The following is an 18823-nucleotide window of genomic DNA, read 5'->3' as shown; positions in this document are numbered from 1 at the left end:
AATCCCAGCACTTCGGGAGGCTGACACGGGTGAATCACTTGAGGCCAGGAGTTTGAAGCCAGCCTGGGTAATATGGTGTAACTTCATATTTACTAAAAATACAAACATTAGCCAGGTGTGGTGGTGTGCGCCTGTTATCCCAGCTACTCGGGAGGCTGAGGCAGGATAATTGCTTGAATTCTAGTGGCAGAGGTTGTGATGAGCTGAGATCGTGCCACTGCACTCCAGCCTGGGTGACAGAGTGAGACCCTGTCTCAAAAAACAAACAGAAAAAGAAAGTTATAGAAATAAAGAGGTATTTTTTGGTAAGAAAGCTTAAAGAGAAATGATTTTTTTTTTCTTTTCAGACAGTCTCCCTCTGTCACCCAGCTAGTCTCCCTCTGTTGCCCAGCTAGAGTGCAGTGACAAAATTTGGCTCACTGCAACCTCTGTCTCCTGGGTTCAAGCAGTTCTTCTGCCTCAGCCTCCCAAGTAGCTAGGATTACAGGTGCACGCCACCATACCCAGCTAATTTTTGTATTTTTAGTAGAGATGGGGTTTCACCATGTCAGCCAGGCTCATCTCAAACTCCCGAGCTCAAACGATCTACCTGCCTCAGCCTCTCAAAGTGCTGGGATTATAGGTGTGAGTCACCGTCCCCAGCCAAGAGAAATGATTTCATATGAGAAAGAATCTTGCATGGTTAATTTAGTCCTAGAATAAAATGACTGGTAGTTTAAGAAAGAGAGATGTTCAAGCCAGGCGCAGTGGCTCATGCCTCTAATACTAGCACTTTGGTAGGCTGAGGTGGGTGGATCATGTGAGTTCAGGAGTTCAAGACCAGACCGGCCAGCCGGGCCAATATGGTAAAACCCTGTCTCTACTAAAAACAGAAAAAATTGGCTGAGTATGGTGGCAGGTGCCTGTAATCCCAGCTACTCGTGAGGCTGAGGCAGGAGAATTCCTCGAACCCAGGAAGCGGAGGTTGCAGTGAGCTGAGATCGTACCACTGCACTCCAGCCTGGGCAACAAGAGCAAAACTCCATCTCAAAAAAAAAAAAAAAAAAAGAGAGATGTTCAGGACAACCCAGAAAGTCCCAGGATGTCATGGATGGTATCTATAAGCCACAATAAGAGTATTTTAAAAAAAATACCAAAAACATTTATATAATCAAGTTGTCTGTAATTAAAGGAAAAATATAATGGTCTTTCGAGAGATTGGGTTTGATGTAAAAAAAAAAAAACCACTTATACACTAAAGAATTGTTTAGAACAATGAAATTGTCTTTTTTTTTTTTTGGAGACAGAGTGTCACTTTGTTGCCCAGGCTGGGAGTACAGTGGTGCGATCTCAACTCTCTGTAACCCCCGCCTCTCAGGTTCAAGTGAGTCCCCTGCCTCACCCTCCCGTGTAGCTGGGATTACAGGCATCCACCACCACACCTGGCTAATTTTTGTATTTTTAGTAGAGACAGGGTTTCACCATTTTGGCCAGGCTGGTGTTGAACTCCTGACCTCATGTGATCCACCCACCTTGGTCTCCCAAAGTGCTGGGATTTCAAGCATGAGCCACTGTGCCTGGCCAGAACAATGAAATTTTCTTAAGGGATTGATTTGTTCTTAAGATATTTTAATTTTTTTAAACCCAAAGCTCAATTTTTATTGCATCTTGCTATTTTTGGTTTTCTCTTCCCTTTCAAAAGGCATGAAATAGTAATGCTCTTCTTCAAACCATTTTCAGCTTAAGTTTTTTTTCTCCCCCACTCAGGTTCTGTTTGTTGTGGCCTTATGCTAACAATGTTTCATTAAAGGTCTAAAGCAAATGTTTTCTTCCAACATAATATTCTGTGCAGTGCAGAAGGTCTTTTCTTTTGCATTTTGGTAACTGTCTTAACAGATTTTATGTTTTATTGAAATAATTCCCATGCCATTATTATTAAGTGTTAGTTTGATTAGGAAAAAACTGAGATTAAAAAAGTCTTTGAGTCTCACTCTGTTGCCAAGCTGGAGTGCAGTGGCGTGATCTTGGCTCACTGCAACCTCCGACTCCCTGGTTCAGGTGATTCCTTTGCCTCAGCCTCCCGAGTAGCTGGGATTACAGGCATGCACCACTACATCCAGCTAACTTTTGTATTTTTAGTAGACAAGGGATTTCACCATGTTGGCCAGGAGATCTTGATGTCCTGACCTTATGAACCGCCTACCTCAGCCTCCCAAATTGCTGGGATTACAGGCGTGAAAAGGTTTTGTTAAAATTAAGATGATTACATCGGTGTATCTTTCTATATGTGCTTTTAAAGTCTTTGTGACGTTGAGTTACAGGGCTTTGACTCTTGGGTCTAAAAAGGACACCAGGCCAGGCATGGTGGCCCACGCCTGTAATCTCAATATTTTCGGAGGCCTAGATAGGTAGATCACCTGAGGTCAGGAGTTTAAGACCAGCCTGATCAACATGGTAAGGCCCCATCTTTACTAAAAATACAGAAACTAGCTGGGTGTGGTAATGTGCATCTGTAATCCCAGCTATTCTGGAGACTGAGGCAGGAGAATTGCTTGAATCTGGGAGGTGGAGGTTGTAGTGAGCCAAGATCATGCCATTGCACTCTAGCCTGAGCAAGAAGAGCGAAACTCTGTCTCAAAAAAAAAAAAATAAAATGAAATAAAAAATAAAAAGTACACTATGTCTTCTTAAATCTTAAACACTGGCAGTAATTAAAGCCTTGTCTTCTGGCCTGGCAGAAGATGCCAATCAAAATAAGCTATGTTCCTGAGACAAATGGCCAGAAATGAAAGTTATTTAACTCCTCAGGGCCCAGGGGCTATCGTGGAAAAGGTAGGTGAGTGAGATTATAAGGGCAGATTTTGAGAGAGAAAATAAGTTCAGTTTCTCTATAAATTAACCATTAATGTGAAAGGTACACTGATGTAAAACCAGCATATGGGCCCCTTTGTCATATTAACTATGTTTTCTTGAAGTATTAACCAACCTCTTCATAAAGCTTATAATGGTTGTAAAAGGCTTATGGGACTTATATTTTATGATCAGTATTAAAAGTATACAATTTAAAAAATTTTGAAAGATTAATTGTCTTCATGCTCTTTTTATTAGGGTTTATTATTTGGAAAATTACGTTTCTTGAAGAATGCACGTTTTTGCCTTTTTTGGAGTCCTTGAGTTATCACTTTGGTTAAATGAATGACTTATTTCACAATGATCTGTGATTTTGTGATATCAAATGTTTTAAACCTCTGATATTTGACAAACTTTCCAAAATCAAATTATAAATTATTACTTTTTCTGACATAAATATTCCTTTAAGATATTAGTTTCCCGAAAGTCAAAAAATGACATAATTTGGCTTATTTAGTATAAAAAATATACAGGAAGCATTGTCAAACATGAAATGGTTTTTGGCTTTCTTTGGACTCTATTTGTATATTATTGGTATGTGTTCCAAAATTATGGGAAACTCCTATAATTCTGATATGACTTAGTGTATGTTATCAGGAATAATTATAATTGTTATGTTAAATTATGATGTGCCACAGAGGTAACTCCTCATCAATTGTGTCTTTGACTGTGGCTGTCCTAAAACTTTTTGTCATCCACAGACAATTGTTGTCTTGTTTTGGTCCTCTTTAGAAGGTGGTTTTATAGCTGATTAGCTATAAAACTCTAACAGGTGCTCTTGAATGCAGGATTCTGATTACGTTGGAGATTGTGACATCAGAATAGAGGAAAAATGGCAGGACTCATGGAGAGCTGAAATATTCACGAGTATTAAGCAAAATAGGAATTAACTGCATGGACTGAACTAATAGAAGACTGGAGTAATCTTTTTTAGTTTTTGCTTAAAATGTTGCTGATCCTTTATTTTGTTTTTCAGAGTAAAGGAAACTTCTTTTGGGCTAGTGTTTAACAATGAAGTAAAGTACACTCCTATGAACAAAACTTGGAGCATATTTGCTTCTTGCTACCTGATTTCTCCAGAATTTGGAAACTATTTGAGAGTATTCTTAACTTATGGCAATATAGTTATTTGCATGAGTGCAGTAAGAACCTGTTTTCATTTGTAACAGGACACAATTGGAGAAACTGGTTGTTTTACCAAAGGGTTGACTGGAATGGTGTACTTTTCTTTAAGGAATCAAACTTGACTTATAGAGCCAATAAAAGTCCCTTAGGAAAACTGGCTGCATACCATGTCTACACAGTTCCTGAGTAGGGTTCCTAACCTGTGGTAAGTAAAGAATGTCACTTTCTGATAGGTCCAGGAGCCCCAAGTTATCTTGGGACCTCAAGAAGAGAGGAATTTACTCAACATATAGGTATTTGATGGTACAAATCCATGACGGGGCTTGGCTTTAAAAATTCTTATCTGAGATTCCTTCTATGGAACAAAGTTCCATCAAAGCCAATTTTAAAAGCCTATGTGAAAAAATAATTATTCTTGCTTCACTTTATACAAATAGTCTGGCCAAGTATAATAAAGGAAATTGGTCCTACCACAATTTGTCTTTTGTAAAAATGGGTAACTGGAGAGAGAAAAATTATATTTCAAAAACTATAATACATCTGTTGTTAGATTCTAGTCTTGCCTAATGTTTTTCAGTTTTTATTATTTTCTACAGTTTGGACTGAATTTTAATTTTTCCTGGCTATAAGTCTCCAAAATAATGTTTTCAATTTTTTTCTTTTTTCTTTTCCTTCCCCCGCCCACCATTTTCCTAATTTGAAATAACTGAAAACTAAGCTGTGCTTTCTTAAAACTCTGCAAACTAAAGCTAGACAACTTAAACTTCAGAAGAAAATAGCAGCAACAATTTACATACATAAGCCACTTTCTTACCTGCTTACTCATGTATGGACTCCAGAGTAACGTGGCCTATATCAGTTTTCCAGGATTGTTCTTTTGTTTGTTGTTGTTTCTCACCATTCCTCTCCCTATTTTCTCTTCATAGGACATGAGAGTTCATAGCCTGCTAAAGGTGAACTGTCCTGATAACTTGGGACCTACCTATCTAGGAATAAACTGTCCTAGCCATGAGAGATCAGATGAAACCTGAGACCAGAGACTCATTTCCTTCTACTATGCTTTCTCCAAAAGCTTTTCAAAAGAAAAGGGGGGAAATGTGAAAGGAAAATAAATCTTGGGGTCCCCAAATCACTAAGCTAAAGGGAAAAGTCAAGCTGGGAACCACTTAGGGCACACCTGCCTCCCATTCTGTTCAAAGTCATCTCTCTGCTCCCTGAGATAAATGCACATCTGATTGCCTCCTTTGGAAAGGCTAATCAGAAACTCAAAAGAATGCAACCATTTGTCTCTCACTTACCTGTGAGTGCTTCAAGTTGTCTTTCTGGATGGAACCAATGTACCTCTTACATATACTGATTGATGTCTCATGTCTCTCTAAAATGTATAAAACCAAGCTGTGCCCCAATAACTTTGGGCACATGTCATCAGGACCTCCTGAGGCTGTGTCACAGGTGTGCATCCTCAACTTTGGCAAAATAAACTTTCTAAATTAACTGAGACCTGTCTCAGATACAGGCAGACATCAGTGTGCATATATGTAAGGTATAAGTTGGTTGTGTCTGGAGTGGCTGGACAACTTGAAGGGCTGGAGGGTTTCCAGATTGTAGGTGGATTCAAAGATTTTCTAGCTTGGGCACAGTGGCTTATGCCTGTAATCCCAGCACTTTGGGAGGCTGAAGTGGGAGGACTGCTTGAGCACAGTAGTTCAAGACCAGTCTAGGCAACATAGTGAGACCTTGTCTCTACAAAAAATTTTAAAAATTAGTCATGTACGGTGGTGCGTGTCTGTAGTCTCAGCTATGTGGGAGGTGGGAGGATAGCTCGATCCCAGGAATTTGAGGCTGCAGTGAGCCACTGCACTCCAGCCTGGATGACAGAGTGAGCTCTTGTCTTTCCTCCTGCACTGTTAGAAATAAATTTATGGTGCCGCGAAAGAAATAGCACTTGAACATGAATTTTCTCAGCAAGGCAATTTTACTTCTATAGAAGGGTGCATCTTGCAGATGGAGCAATGGTGAGAGCACACCCAAACAAGGGAGGGGAAGGGGTTCTTATCCCTGACACAGGTAGCCCCTACTGCTGTGTTGTTCCCCTGTTGGCTAGGGTTGGACCACACAGTCTAAGCTAATTCTGATTGGCTATTTTAAAGAGAGCAGGGGTATGAACCGGAGTGGCAGGGTGGGTAGTTTGGCAGGAAGGGCAGTTACAGAACAGGTGGCTCAGGATGACTAAGAACAGAGCAGGTGACTAAGGATGACTAAGGTCAGAGCAGGTGACCAAAGGTGACTAAGGTCAAAGCAGGTGATAGAGGCTAGGAAGGGTTTGTTTACTGAAACTAGGGACAAGGAGATGTAAAGAACAAGGAAGTTAAACTTTAAAATGAAGAACAAAGAACAGGGGAGCTGAACATACTGATACATTGGTTCTTTGGAGAGGATATCAGAACTCATTGTACTTAGCAATTTACAGGCTAACACCTTTGAAGAAGAATTTATTATATCCTACATGCACCATCCTCCCACCCCCCAAAAAAAAGACCCAAATATTTTCTGATTGGCAATTGGTTGAAAGAGTTAAGTTATTATCTAAGGTTATATTCTAAATTAACTGAGACCTGTCTCAGATACAGGCAGACATCAGCGTGTATGTATGTAAGGTATACATTGGTTGGGTCTGGAGTGGCTGGACAACTTGAAGGGCTGGAGGGTTTCCAACTTGTAGGTGGATTCAAAGATTTTCTAGCTTGGGCATAGTGGCTTATGCCTATAATCCCAGCACTTTGGGAGGCTGAAGTGGGGGGATTATAGTACCTGGAATCAATAAAAAGGAAGATTTGGGTTAAGATAAGAGGTTGTGGAAACCAAGGTTTTTATTATTGAAGATGAAGCCTCCGGGTAGCTGGCTTCAGAGAGAATAGATGGCAATTTTCTCTTATCAGACCTAAAAATGTGCCAGACTCTTAATTAACTATCTCCTGGATCACGAAAAGACCTGGAAAGGGAAGGGGATTCTCTACATACTATGGATTTTCCCTACAAGAGAGAGTTTTGCACGGCCATTTCAAAAAATGTCAAAGAAATACATTTTTGGGTAAAATACTTTGAATTCTTTCAGGGCCTGCTATCTGTCATGTGATGCTAGAGTCAGGTTGGAATTTGGTATCTTACTGCTACAAAGAGTCTGTTTTGTCAGTCTTAATATCTCTGTTGTAATGATAATGCTGATCAGTTGTTCCTGAATTCCAAAGGGAGGAGGGTATAATGAGGGATGTTGGACTTCCCTTCCTATCATGGCCTGAACTAGTTTTTCAGGTTTACTTTGGAAATGCCCTTGGCGGAGAGGTGGTAGTCCATTCAGTCAGTTGAGGGGTTTAGAATTTTATGTTTGGTTTACAGAGTAAATATGGGGTGAGAGCTAAAAGCACATTTGCTGAGTCCCAAATCAAGATACATGGGCTAACTAGGGATTTTTGTGCCGTTTTGAGACGTGAGACGCTGTCTTGGAGGCATGGTATGAATGTAGAAATGATGAAAATTCTGAGGTATTTTGATGTTTTGTAGACAGCAAGTCAGAATATTTGGAATTGGGACTATTTGGAGTTTAAATTGTAAAGAAGAGCTTGAGAGGGAATATTGCGGTGTAAGGACAGATGAACTATAGGTAGCTGCAGGCAAAATTCAAGTCAGTTTTTAAAATGATGAGTTGAAAATAAACCATGAAGCTGAATTAGCCAGCAGCCAGTAAATGCATTTTCTCATTGACAGCTAAGCAGTGATAAAATTCCCTCATTGTAGATCCTACTTCTTCTTCAGAAAACATATATGGGCTTGCCTATATGCTTTCTGTAAAATAAAATCAAATTCCCAAAAGTTCCAGTAAGGTTATATGCTGTTATTTTTATATACCTCCTGTTCTCTCCCAAACCCTTGCTTCTTCAAATGCAACATCTTCCTTCTGTTGCCCTCATCTGGATTTTCAGATCATCCATCCACCCACCCATCCCTCCTCCCATTCACCCAATGAGAATCAATGGAGTTCCTGTGGATGTCAGGCACTATGTGGTTCACGCTGGATTCCCAGCACTCACAGAGGCAAAGTCATGGATTAGTTAATTACAAGTTGGGCAAACATGACCAAAAGAGAAAGGCATAGTGCTTTGGGAACATAGGGCAAGGAAACAGGACCTGGTCTGAAGGGTCCTGGAAGTCTTCCCAAGGAAGCCATATTTAAGTTGAGTTCAGAAGAGTGAGTAGAAGTTGACCAGGAGTATTTCATGCCAGCGCCTTCCCCTCACCCCATTTCTCTTCAAGCCTGCTCTCCCTTGTCCTCTGGAATTCCTTGTCTTACTGTGAAAGCTCCCTGTGCATTTATTGGCTGCTTCTCTTTTTGGAGCCCTGGGTTCTTCCTGAAGCTCCTGGGTCTCCAGTGGGTCTCTCCTCTTTGATGGCTCTGCCCACCTCCCCATTTCAGTTTGGCAACAGAATGTTCCTGTGGGCTAGGTGTGGTGGCTCATGCCTGCAATCCCAGCAGTTTGGGAGGCCAAGGTGGGCCGATCTCTTGAGCCCAGGAGTTCAAGACCAACCTGGGCAACATGATGAAACCTGTCTCTCAGAAAATTAGCCAGGTGTGGGTGGCCCACGCCTGTAGTACCAGTTAATCTGGAGGCTAAGCCCAGGAGGTCAAGGCTGCAATGAGCTGTGGTCCTGTCACTGCATTTCAGCCTGGGTGACAGAGTGAGACCCTGTTTCAAAAAAAAAGAAAAAAATGCTACTATGACTCTTCCTTCTTACACAGTGCTCTATTATGACTTTCAAAGGATACGGTAATCATTTCGTCTTATTTCCATGGGGTAATCATTTTGTCTTTTAACTTTTCTTACCATAGCATTGCTACATTGATAAGGCATTTAGCACTGGGTCCCACACAGGGTAAGCTCTTCATATGTATTACTCCTACTATTATTTTTAAGACTTGGACTGTACATTGTACATATCAGGCACTTCATAACTGCTGACTTATCTCCCTTCATCCCGGTGCCCATGGGCCAGTTAAGGTAGAGAAGATAGGGTTGTAGGAATCAAATGTTTATTGAGTACCTTAGAAGTTCATCTATTCCTGACAGTGGGAAGGTTTTGTCCAAGGTTAAATGACTTGTTAATTAATGTTAGAGCTGGGCTTGGGATCCAGGTCTTCACACTTGAGCATAGGCATCCTGATTTGTGCTTTAATGCTCTTTCTATGACAGTGCCCAATGCTCTTCCAGTGTCTTTGTGGGGTCCCTGTCTTTTATCACTAGAAAGTGACAAAGGCCTTGACTCTGTGCTCAAAGGTCTTTTTTTGTCTCCTCTGCAAAAAGTGGACTATCTCATGCAATCCCAGAAACTGGAAATTCTCTCTAGAGAGCCTAGCTCTCAGGGATGGGGTTGGAGTTGGGGGGAGGATATAATGCCCCCTCCTGCTACTTACCAGAGTCTGTCTCGTCTGACTGAGCATCTGGAGGACTTATATCCTGGAATCTCCCTACATTCCTCAATCTTTGCTTACAAGTGTCCTTGAAGCATCCCTCTGCTTCACTTTTGGAGGAATTGTGTTATAGGTGACAGTTCATACCATACTGCCATCTTCTGTTGTAGAGTGTTAAGTACACAAGGTCCTTCTAGAGATGTGCTCTAGGAGGCAGTGTGGCATCAGAGTTAAGAACACAGAACCTGGAGTCAGTCTACTTTGGTTTAATGTCAGCCTTAACTTGGGCAAATTATTTAAACTCTCCAAGTCTCAGTTTCTTCACCTGTAAAAGAGGGACAACAATCAAAGCTACTTCAGAGGGCTGATGGAGAAATAAGAGGTGCTATGACATATAAAGCACATGGCCCATTGCCTGGCACATAGCAAGCATTAAATAAATGCCAGCTGTTATTATTTTCTCATCTGATCCCTACAGCAGCCTTGGGAGATAGGCAGGGCAGGTGTTATTAACCCTTCTATACCCCTGGGAAGGCTGAGTTTCAGAAATGTTAAATGACTTGATCTGAGGTCACAGAGCCAGTGAATGGCAGTCCAGACCCCAGGTGGTCTGACTCTCAGTTCAGTGCTCCTTCTTCCTCTGAGTGACCTCTGAAATGAATGGCATTTCCCTTGGGGACCTGCCTGACCGACTTTCATGTTTGTGAATTCTCTTTCCTTCCAGCTTGTCCTCCTCCTGTCAGAATTCTGCCTGGTGTTAGTTTCCAGAAAGTCACCAGTCAAAACGCTACTTGTTTCTGTGAGGCCAGGATGCAGGCCTCTCCGGAGGATTTAGGAGGGCTATTCAGTTGCTGGAAGGCTGGAGGGTTCCTGCTCATGCAGTGAGTACATTGAGCCTTCAGCTGGGAGTTAACTTAGTTGTCTATTGGGTGGAATTACTTTGACTCCCTTCAACTTGAAATAAAACCTAACATATATGTGTGCATTTGAAAATTGCAGAATGATTTAATTTTATATCAAGTATTATAATATATATTTGACATTACTGGAAAGATACGAATGAGTTTTTACTTGCATTTTATACAAAGGATAACTTCTTACGCAAGGCCTCTGGGCTTCTTGCTTTTACACATTACCAAGAACGTTCCATTTTGTTCAGTAAAAGCATTGATTTCATCCTTTGTTGTTTGATAGGTTAGCAGGGTAGGGCTGTTGCTTGCTTATTTTCTTACCTCTGGAGTATTCACTTCTGAAATGAAGGGGTGTTTCACTTGTGGACTGGGTGATGCTGGGTAAGTTGCTGAACCTCTCTCTGAGCCTCGGGTGCCACATCTGAAATGACTATTACTATCTCACAGACCTGTGTAAAGGGTTCAGTGAGTTGACGTAAAGAGCCTTGCATAGCACTGTCCCTGGCACTTAGTAGGGGCTTGGTCAGCCCGAGTTTATCTTAGATGTTTATCTTTGTCCTTCACATTTATCCATCCACAGTGACATTCATGACTTCATTTGCTCCAAACCCATGAGGCACATGGGACCAATATGAATTTGAAATAGAGAAGGATATGGCTAAATTGCCTTATGAAAACCTTTATCAGTTTATACTACCATCAACTCTGTGAGTCAAAGTTCTCAATTTACTTAAGCATACTTCAACTTTTTTTATTGAAAAATAAAACACAGATACAAAAACCCACACCTAACAAATGCACAGCTTAATGAATTATTGTGAACGCCACCCGAGTTAAGAAGTAGAACTTTGCCACCCACCCCAGAACCTGTGCCCTTTTCCCCCATCCCAATTGCCTACCCCTATCTCTTTATAAGTAGCCACTCTCTTGACTTTTGTAGTAATCATTTACTTGCTTTTTAAAGTTTATTTTTAAAGTCCAAATGTACATCTTAAGATACTCTAGTCTTGCTCATTTAAAAAAATGTGATAATTTTGTGAAGCCATGATTATTCAGTAAATTCTTCCTCCATCCCTCTTTTTTTTCTTTACAATTTACCTGTAGAAGAGTTCAGGCCATTCGGCTTGTAGAGTTTCCCATAGTCTGAGTTTTGTTGATTACATACTCATGGTGCAGTTAAGCATAATCCTCAGACCTCTGTGTTTTCTACAAATTGACAGGTAGTTCAGAGACTGGATTAGAAGCCAGGTTCAGTTTCTTTGGCAAGATTATTGGTGGTGTTATGCATGACTATAGGAAATGCATAATATCTAATGGTCTCTCTTTTTATGTTTGTAACCGTTCATACGTACTTTATTGAGGGCTGCAGAATGGTGATATTCTATCATTTTTTTTTTCCATTTATTAGTTGGGATGCTTTTGTAAAGGGAAACTTACCCTTGTTTGTTATTTGTTTACCCAGTGGTGCAGTTCCTGTGGGAAAGGCTGGATTAGTGCTGGAGTTTTCCCCCTTTACCTACCAGTTTTCAAGACAATGAATTAGCTCCCTATCATCCTCTGAGGGTGACCAATCATTTTTAAAAATATCATTATGAATCCATAGGTTTAAATATAGTTGATGGTTTTAGTCTATTGCAAGCTTGTCCAGCTTGCGGCCCACAGTCTGCATGCGGCCCAGACAGCTTTGAATGTGGCCTAACACAAATTTGTAAACTTTCTTAAAATATGAGATTTTTTTTGCAATTTTTTTTTAAGCTCATCAGCTGTTAGTGTTAGTGTATTTTATGTGTGGCCTAAGACAACTCTTCTTCCAGTGTGGCCCAGGGAAGCCAAAAGATTGGACACCCCTGGTCTATTGCAATTATTATCATCAGTGAAGCTCAAGGTGTCCCCCATCTTTGGTCAGTGGAAGCTTCTTCAGGTTTGATCCTAAGTCCTTTGGACATGACCGTAGTGGTTTTTTAGTTTCCTTATCATTTGGCATGAAGAAGTGTTCCAGGCTCATCTCATATATTTCCTGCTCCAGACATAAAATGAGCCATTTCTCTGAGAATCACTGGTTACTTTGGATAAGAAATTTGTGATGATTAATATTGAGTGTCAACTTGACTGGATTGAAGAATGCAAAGTATTGTTCCTGGGTGTGTCTGTGAGGGTGCTGCTAAAGCAGGTTAACATTTGAGCCAGTGGACTGGGAGAGGCAGACCCACCCTCAATCTGAATGGGCACAATCTGAGCTCATTCTAATCAGCTACCAGCGTGGCTAGAATAAAGCAGGCAGAAGATGGAAAGAGCAGACTTGCTGAATCTTCTGGCCTTCATCTTTCTCCCATGCCAGATGCTTCCTGCCCTCGAACATCAGACTCTGAGTTCTTTAGCTTTTGGACTCTTGGACTTACGTTACTGGTTTGCCAGGGTTTTTGGGCCTTTAGCCACAGACTGAAGATTGCACTTTTGGCTTCTCTTTCTTTCTTTCTTCCTTCCTCCCTCCTTTCCTCCCTCCCTCCCTCCCTCACCCCCCTTTTCTTTTCTTTTTTCCCTTCCCTTCCCTTCCCTTCCCTTCTCCCTTCCCTTCTCCCTTCCCTTCTCCCTTCCCTTCTCCCTTCCCTTCTCCCTTCCCTTCTCCCTTCCCTTCTCCCTTCCCTTCCCTTCCCTTCCCTTCCCTCTCTTTCTTTTTTGACAGAGTCTTGTTCTGTCAGCCAGGCTGGAGTGCAATGGCACGATCTCAGTTCACTGCAACCTCTGCCTCCCGGGCACAAGCAATTCTCCTGCCTCAGCCTCCTGAGTAGCTGGGATTACAGGCGTGTGCCACCATGCCAGGTTAATTTTTGTATTTTTAGTAGAGACAAGGTTTCACCATGTTGGCCAGGCTAGTCTCGAACTCCTGACTGCAGGTAATCCACCTGCCTTGGCCTCCCAAAGTACTGGGATTACAGACGTGAGCCAATACGCCCAGCCAGATTCTCTACTTTCGAGGTTTTGGGACTCGGCTGACTTCCTTGCTCCTCAGCTTGCAGGTGGCCTGTTGTAGGACTTCACTTTGTGATTGTGTGAGTCAGTACTCCTTAATAAACTCCCCCTTATATATACATCTATCCCATTAGTTCTGTCCCTCTAGAGAACCCTAATACAAAATTGTGTGTCAAGACCACAATCTGCTAGTGATGATCATTACTACTGAGGTTGGGCCTTATTTTTAGACCTTTTCAATAAAAATTTAGAACTGGGGGATGTGAGGCAAGGGATTTATTGTGTGTTGATAACATTTATCTGTGCCTTTTTTTTTTTTTTTTCCCAGAGTTTCATCCTTTTATTGAAGCTTACAATTTCACTGGACTTTTGGCCCCAAATGAAAAAAAATGCAAATTAAAAAAAGTATTGGCAGAGAGAGGTGCCCACTGTCCCCTGGAGACTGAAGCCGAGCAGGGCATGGCAGGCAAGTGAGGGGTCCCAGCCGCGGAGGCAGAGCCTGGCCAGAGGGGCCCAGGGAGCAGATTTGTCTGAGCAGGGCCAGCCCCAGGCAGTTAGAAGTTAACACACAAGGATTTATGGGTGTGGTGGAATCCAAGCCACTGGTCCCATGGGCAGATCTCTCTCATGCTTGGTCAGATTCCACTTTGGAGAAAATGGGCTCGTGTGACAGGATGGCCTGGTGAGGGAACACAGGTAGTAACGATAATGGGCCAACGAACACTCACCACTGGCATCAGGGTGGAGCTCAGCTGACTGGACACTAACTCCATTACAAGAACCTGCTCCTGGTGCCAGGCTGTGCCACTCAACTGCTCATGGCCATCAGGACATTCAACTTCCATCCTCTCCTCCATCAGGCCCCTATCTGTGTGGCCTTAGCCCCGGTCCTCACTATTTGGTGGCTATGATGCAGGACTCTCAACCCTCTTTTGGAACAGTGTTGCATCAAGCAAGGGAGAATGTTCTTCTAAAGGGACAGGAAAAGAAGAGATGTCCACATACTTCTCTCACTCTAAGAAGCCAGGAAAGGTCCCTGGTGCACTCCACTCTCCACAGATGGGTTGGGTCATAGCATCCGAGAAGCTGTCATGGTGACGAAGTCCTCGAAGCAGCACCGAATGTTGCCTTGTACAGCTGTGTCCTTCTCCCGGAAGGCCTCTGTCAGCACCTGCAGCTGGGTGCACACCTGGATGAAGCGGTCCAGCTGCATGGCAGGATTGGCAGAGCATGGGCAGTAGCGGGAGACCAGAAGCTGGGTGAACTGGGGGCTCAGGTTGTAGCCCATTTGGGACAGAGCTTGCTGCAGCTCTGTGTAGCTAATGGAGCCCGAGCGGTCCCGGTCATACTGCTGGAAGAGGTTCTTCCACTGCTGGGACCAGAAGCTGGGTGAACTGGGGGCTCAGGTTGTAGCCCATTTGGGACAGAGCTTGCTGCAGCTCTGTGTAGCTAATGGAGCCCGAGCGGTCCCGGTCATACTGCTGGAAGAGGTTCTTCCACTGCTGGATGAATTTCCACAGGGCTGAGAAGCCGTAGACATCGATGCGGCCTGACTTGGTCTTGTCAAACATGTTTATCATCATGAGGCAGGTCTCATCATTGAATGAGGACCAATTGCAGTTGACCAGGGCCTGCTTTAGCTCCTTCATGGAGATATAGCCACTGTGATCTGAGTCCACCGACTGGAACCAGGAGTAGGCCTCAGGATCCACATTGGGAGGGGCGCCACCCTGTCCATAAGGCCCAGGCTGCTGGGCACCATAGGAACTTGGAGGTGGCTGACCATAGGGGCCCCCTGGAGCTGCACCGCCATATGGTCCTCCTGGAGTTCCAGAGGGGAACATGCCAGGACTGGGGTGTCCATAAGGCCCTCCACCAGCTGGTGGTCCATAAGGCCCTCCAGGGGCAGGACCCCCATAACCACCAGGGGGTAGCCCACTGCCATACTGCCCTCCACTATTGGGGGGTCCAGGGTAGTAGCTACCCGGAGGGGCTCCTGGTGCTTGTCCTGCAGCTCCTGGGCAGTCCTGCCGGTACGGATAGCTGGCCATGGCGATTCTGACCTTATCTGTGCCTTTTACAATTGAAGATCAGTTTTACTGGCTATAAAATCCTCGACTTTTTCTTTCCTTGGGCATCTTAAATATGTGAATTCCATTTCCTTTACCATAAAATATTGATGTTGAAGAGTCTGATAATAAGCTGAATTTCTTTCCCTTCTTAAATATTGTACTCTAATTTTCTTTATAGTTAAAGACTTTTTTATTTAAAGTACAATAATTTTACTGGAATGTCTTGGTACTGGTCATTCTGGGTAAATATCCTCAGGGATGAGGTCTACTGCTTTAATATGAAGTCTGGAATCTTTTTTTATTTCAGGAAAGTTTTCTTGAATTATAGTTTTTAGTGTCTGTTCTGTTCCCTTCTTGTGGTGTTTTTAGGGACTTTATTATCTGTATGTACAATCTTCTTTGCTTTCCTTCAATATTTGTCAGTTTCTCTTGAGTTCTTTTTATCTCTTCTTTTTTTTTTTAAGTTTTTTTTTCCTGTTTTTCACTTCTCTCTCTCTCTCTCTCTCTCTCTCTCTCTCTCTCTCTCTCTCTCTCTCTCTTTTTCCTGAATAGAGATAGGGTCTCCTTATGTTTCCCAGGCTGGTCTTGAACTTCTGGGTTCAAGTGATCCTCCTACCTCAGCCTCTTAAAGTGCTGGGGTTACGGGCATGAAGCACCATGCTGAGCCTCATCTGTTTCTCTTAAGATACATGTGTCTATCGACCCTGTCTGACAGCTTTGAAGAGAGCAGTGGTAGTCCCAGCATGGTGTTTGAGCTCTCAGAATGGACAGACTGCCTCCTCAAGTGGGTCCCTAACCCCCGTGTAGCCTAACTAGGAGATACCTCCCAGGAGGGGCCGACTGACACCTCATACAGGTGGGTGCCCCTCTGGGATGAAGCTTCCAGAGGAAGGATCAGGCAGAAATATTTGCTGTTCTGCAATATTTGCTGTTCTGCAGCCTCTGCTGGTGATACCCAGGAAAACAGGGTCTGGAGTGGACCTCCAGCAAACTCCAACAGACCTGCAGCTGAGGGACCTGACTCTTAGAAGAAAAACTGACAAACAGGAAGGAATAGCATCAACATCAACAAAAAGGACATCCACACCAAAACTCCATCTGTAGGTCACCAGCATCAACAAAAAGGACATTCACAGCAAAACCCCATCTGTAGGTCACCAGCATCAAAGACCAAAGGTTGATAAAACCACAAAGATGGGGAGAAACCAGAGCAGAAAAGGTGAAAATTCTAAAACCCAGAGCGCCTCTTCTCCTACAAAGGATTGCAGCTCTTCACCAGCAATGGAACAAAGCAGGATGGAGAATGACTTTGATGAGCTGACAGAAGTAGGCTTCAGAAGGTTGATAATAACAAAGTTCTCTGAGCTAAAGGAGGATGTTTGAACCCATCACAAGGAAGCTTAAAACCTTGAAAAAAGATTAGACAAATGGCTAACTAGAATAAACAGTGTAGAGAAGATCTTAAATGACCTGATGGAGCTGCAGACCATGGCACAAGAACGACATGACACACGCACAAACTTCAATAGCCGATTCAATCAAGTGGAAGGGTATCAGTGATTGAAGATCAAACTAATGAAATAAAGCGAGAGGAGAAGTTTACAGAAAAAAAGTAAAAAGAAACAAACAAAGCCTCCACAAAATATGGGACTATGTGAAAAGACCAAATCTATGTTTGAATGGTGTACCTGAAAGTGATGGAGAGAATAGAACCAAGTTGGAAAACACTCTTCAGGATATTATCCAGGAGAACTTCCCCAAGCTAGCAATGAAGGCCAACATTCAAATTCAGGAAACACAAAGAACACCACAAAGATACTTCTTGAGAAGAACAACCCCAAGACACATAATTGTCAGCTTCACCAAGGTTGAAATGAAGAAAAAAATGTTAAGGGCAGCCAGAGAGAAAGGTCCAGTTACCCACAAAGGGAAGCCCATCAGACTAACAGTGGATCTCTTGGCAGAAATTCTATAAGCCAGAAGAGAGTGGGGCCCAACATTCAACATTCTTAAAGAAAAGGATTTTCAACCCAGAATTTCATATCCAGTCAAACTAAACTTCATAAGTGAAAGAGAAGTAAAATCCTTTACAGACAAGCAAATGCTGAGAGATTTTGTCACCACTAGGCCTGCCTTACAAGAGCTCCTGAAGGAAGCACTAAACATGGAAAGGAAAACTGGTACCAGCCACTGCAAAAACATGCCAAATTGTAAAGACCATCGATACTAGGAAGAAACCGCATCAACTGATGGGCAAAATAACTAGCTAACATCATAATGACAGGAGCAGATTCACACATAACAATATTAACCTTAAATGTAAACGGGCTAAATGCCCCAATTAAAAGACACAGACAGGCAAATTGGATAAAGAATCAAGACCCATCAGTGTGCTGTGTTCAGGAGACCCACCTCATGTGCAGAGACACACATAGGCTCAAAATAAAGTGATGGAGGAAGATCTACCAAACAAATGGAAAGCAAAAAAAGCCAGGGGTTGCAATCCTAGTCTCTGATAAAACAGACTTTAAACCAACAAAGATCAAAAGAGACAAAGAAGGGCATTTCATAATGGTAAACGGATCAATTCAACAAGAAGAGCTAACTATCCTAAATATATATCCACCCAATACAGGAGCACCCAGATTCATAAAGCAAGTCCTTAGAGACCTACAAAGAGACTTAGACTCCCACACAATAATAGTGGAGACTTTAACACCCCACTGTCAATATTAGACAGATCAATGAGACAGAAGGTTAACAAAGATATCCAGGACTTGAACTCAGCTCTGCACTAAGCAGACCTAATAGATATCTACAGAGCTCTCCACCCCAAATCAACAGAATATACATTCTTCTCAGCACCACATCTCACTTATTCCAAAATTGACCACATAGTTGGAAGTAAAGCACTCCTCAGCAAATGTAAAAGAACAGAAATCACACACTGTCTCTCAGACCACAGTGCAATCAAATTAGAATTCAAGAGTAAGAAACCCACTCAAAACTGCACAATTACATGGAAACTGAACAGCCTACTCCTGAATGACTACTGGGTAAATAACGAAATGAAGGCAGAAATAAAGATATTATTTGAAACCAATGAGAACAAAGACACAATGTACCAGAATCTCTGGGACACATTTAAAGCAGTGTGTAGAGGGAAATTTGTAGCACTAACTGCCCACAAGATTAGGAAAGATCTAATATTGACACCCTAACATCACAATTAAAAGAACTAGAGAAGCAAGAGCAAACAAATTCAAAAGCTAGCAGAAGGCAAGAAATAACTAAGATCAGAGCAGAACTGAGGGAGATAGAGACATAAAAATCCCTTCAAAAAATCAATGAATCTAGGAGCTGGTTTTTTTTTTTTTTTTTAAAGATCAACA

General features: G+C 42.4%; 1 long non-coding RNA gene and 1 other non-coding gene across 2 annotated transcripts in view; both read right to left on the bottom strand.

The window, feature by feature from the left end:
- Positions 1–18823, bottom strand: part of LOC144335575 (uncharacterized) — a 65489-nt gene that overhangs the window by 38351 nt on the left and 8315 nt on the right. The gene's annotated exons all lie outside the window — the stretch shown is intronic.
- LOC704758 (peflin) lies at positions 14296–15422 on the bottom strand. The gene is made up of 2 exons (XR_013405859.1): positions 14755–15422; positions 14296–14630 (listed from the first exon to the last, which is right to left on the bottom strand). It is a non-coding gene; the product is annotated as a peflin (transcript).

This window comes from Macaca mulatta, chromosome 16 (genome assembly GCF_049350105.2).
Source record: "Macaca mulatta isolate MMU2019108-1 chromosome 16, T2T-MMU8v2.0, whole genome shotgun sequence".
Lineage (NCBI taxonomy): Eukaryota > Metazoa > Chordata > Mammalia > Primates > Cercopithecidae > Macaca > Macaca mulatta.
The sequence above is the reverse complement of the archived record's forward strand: the minus strand, read 5'-3'. Positions and strand labels throughout refer to the sequence as shown.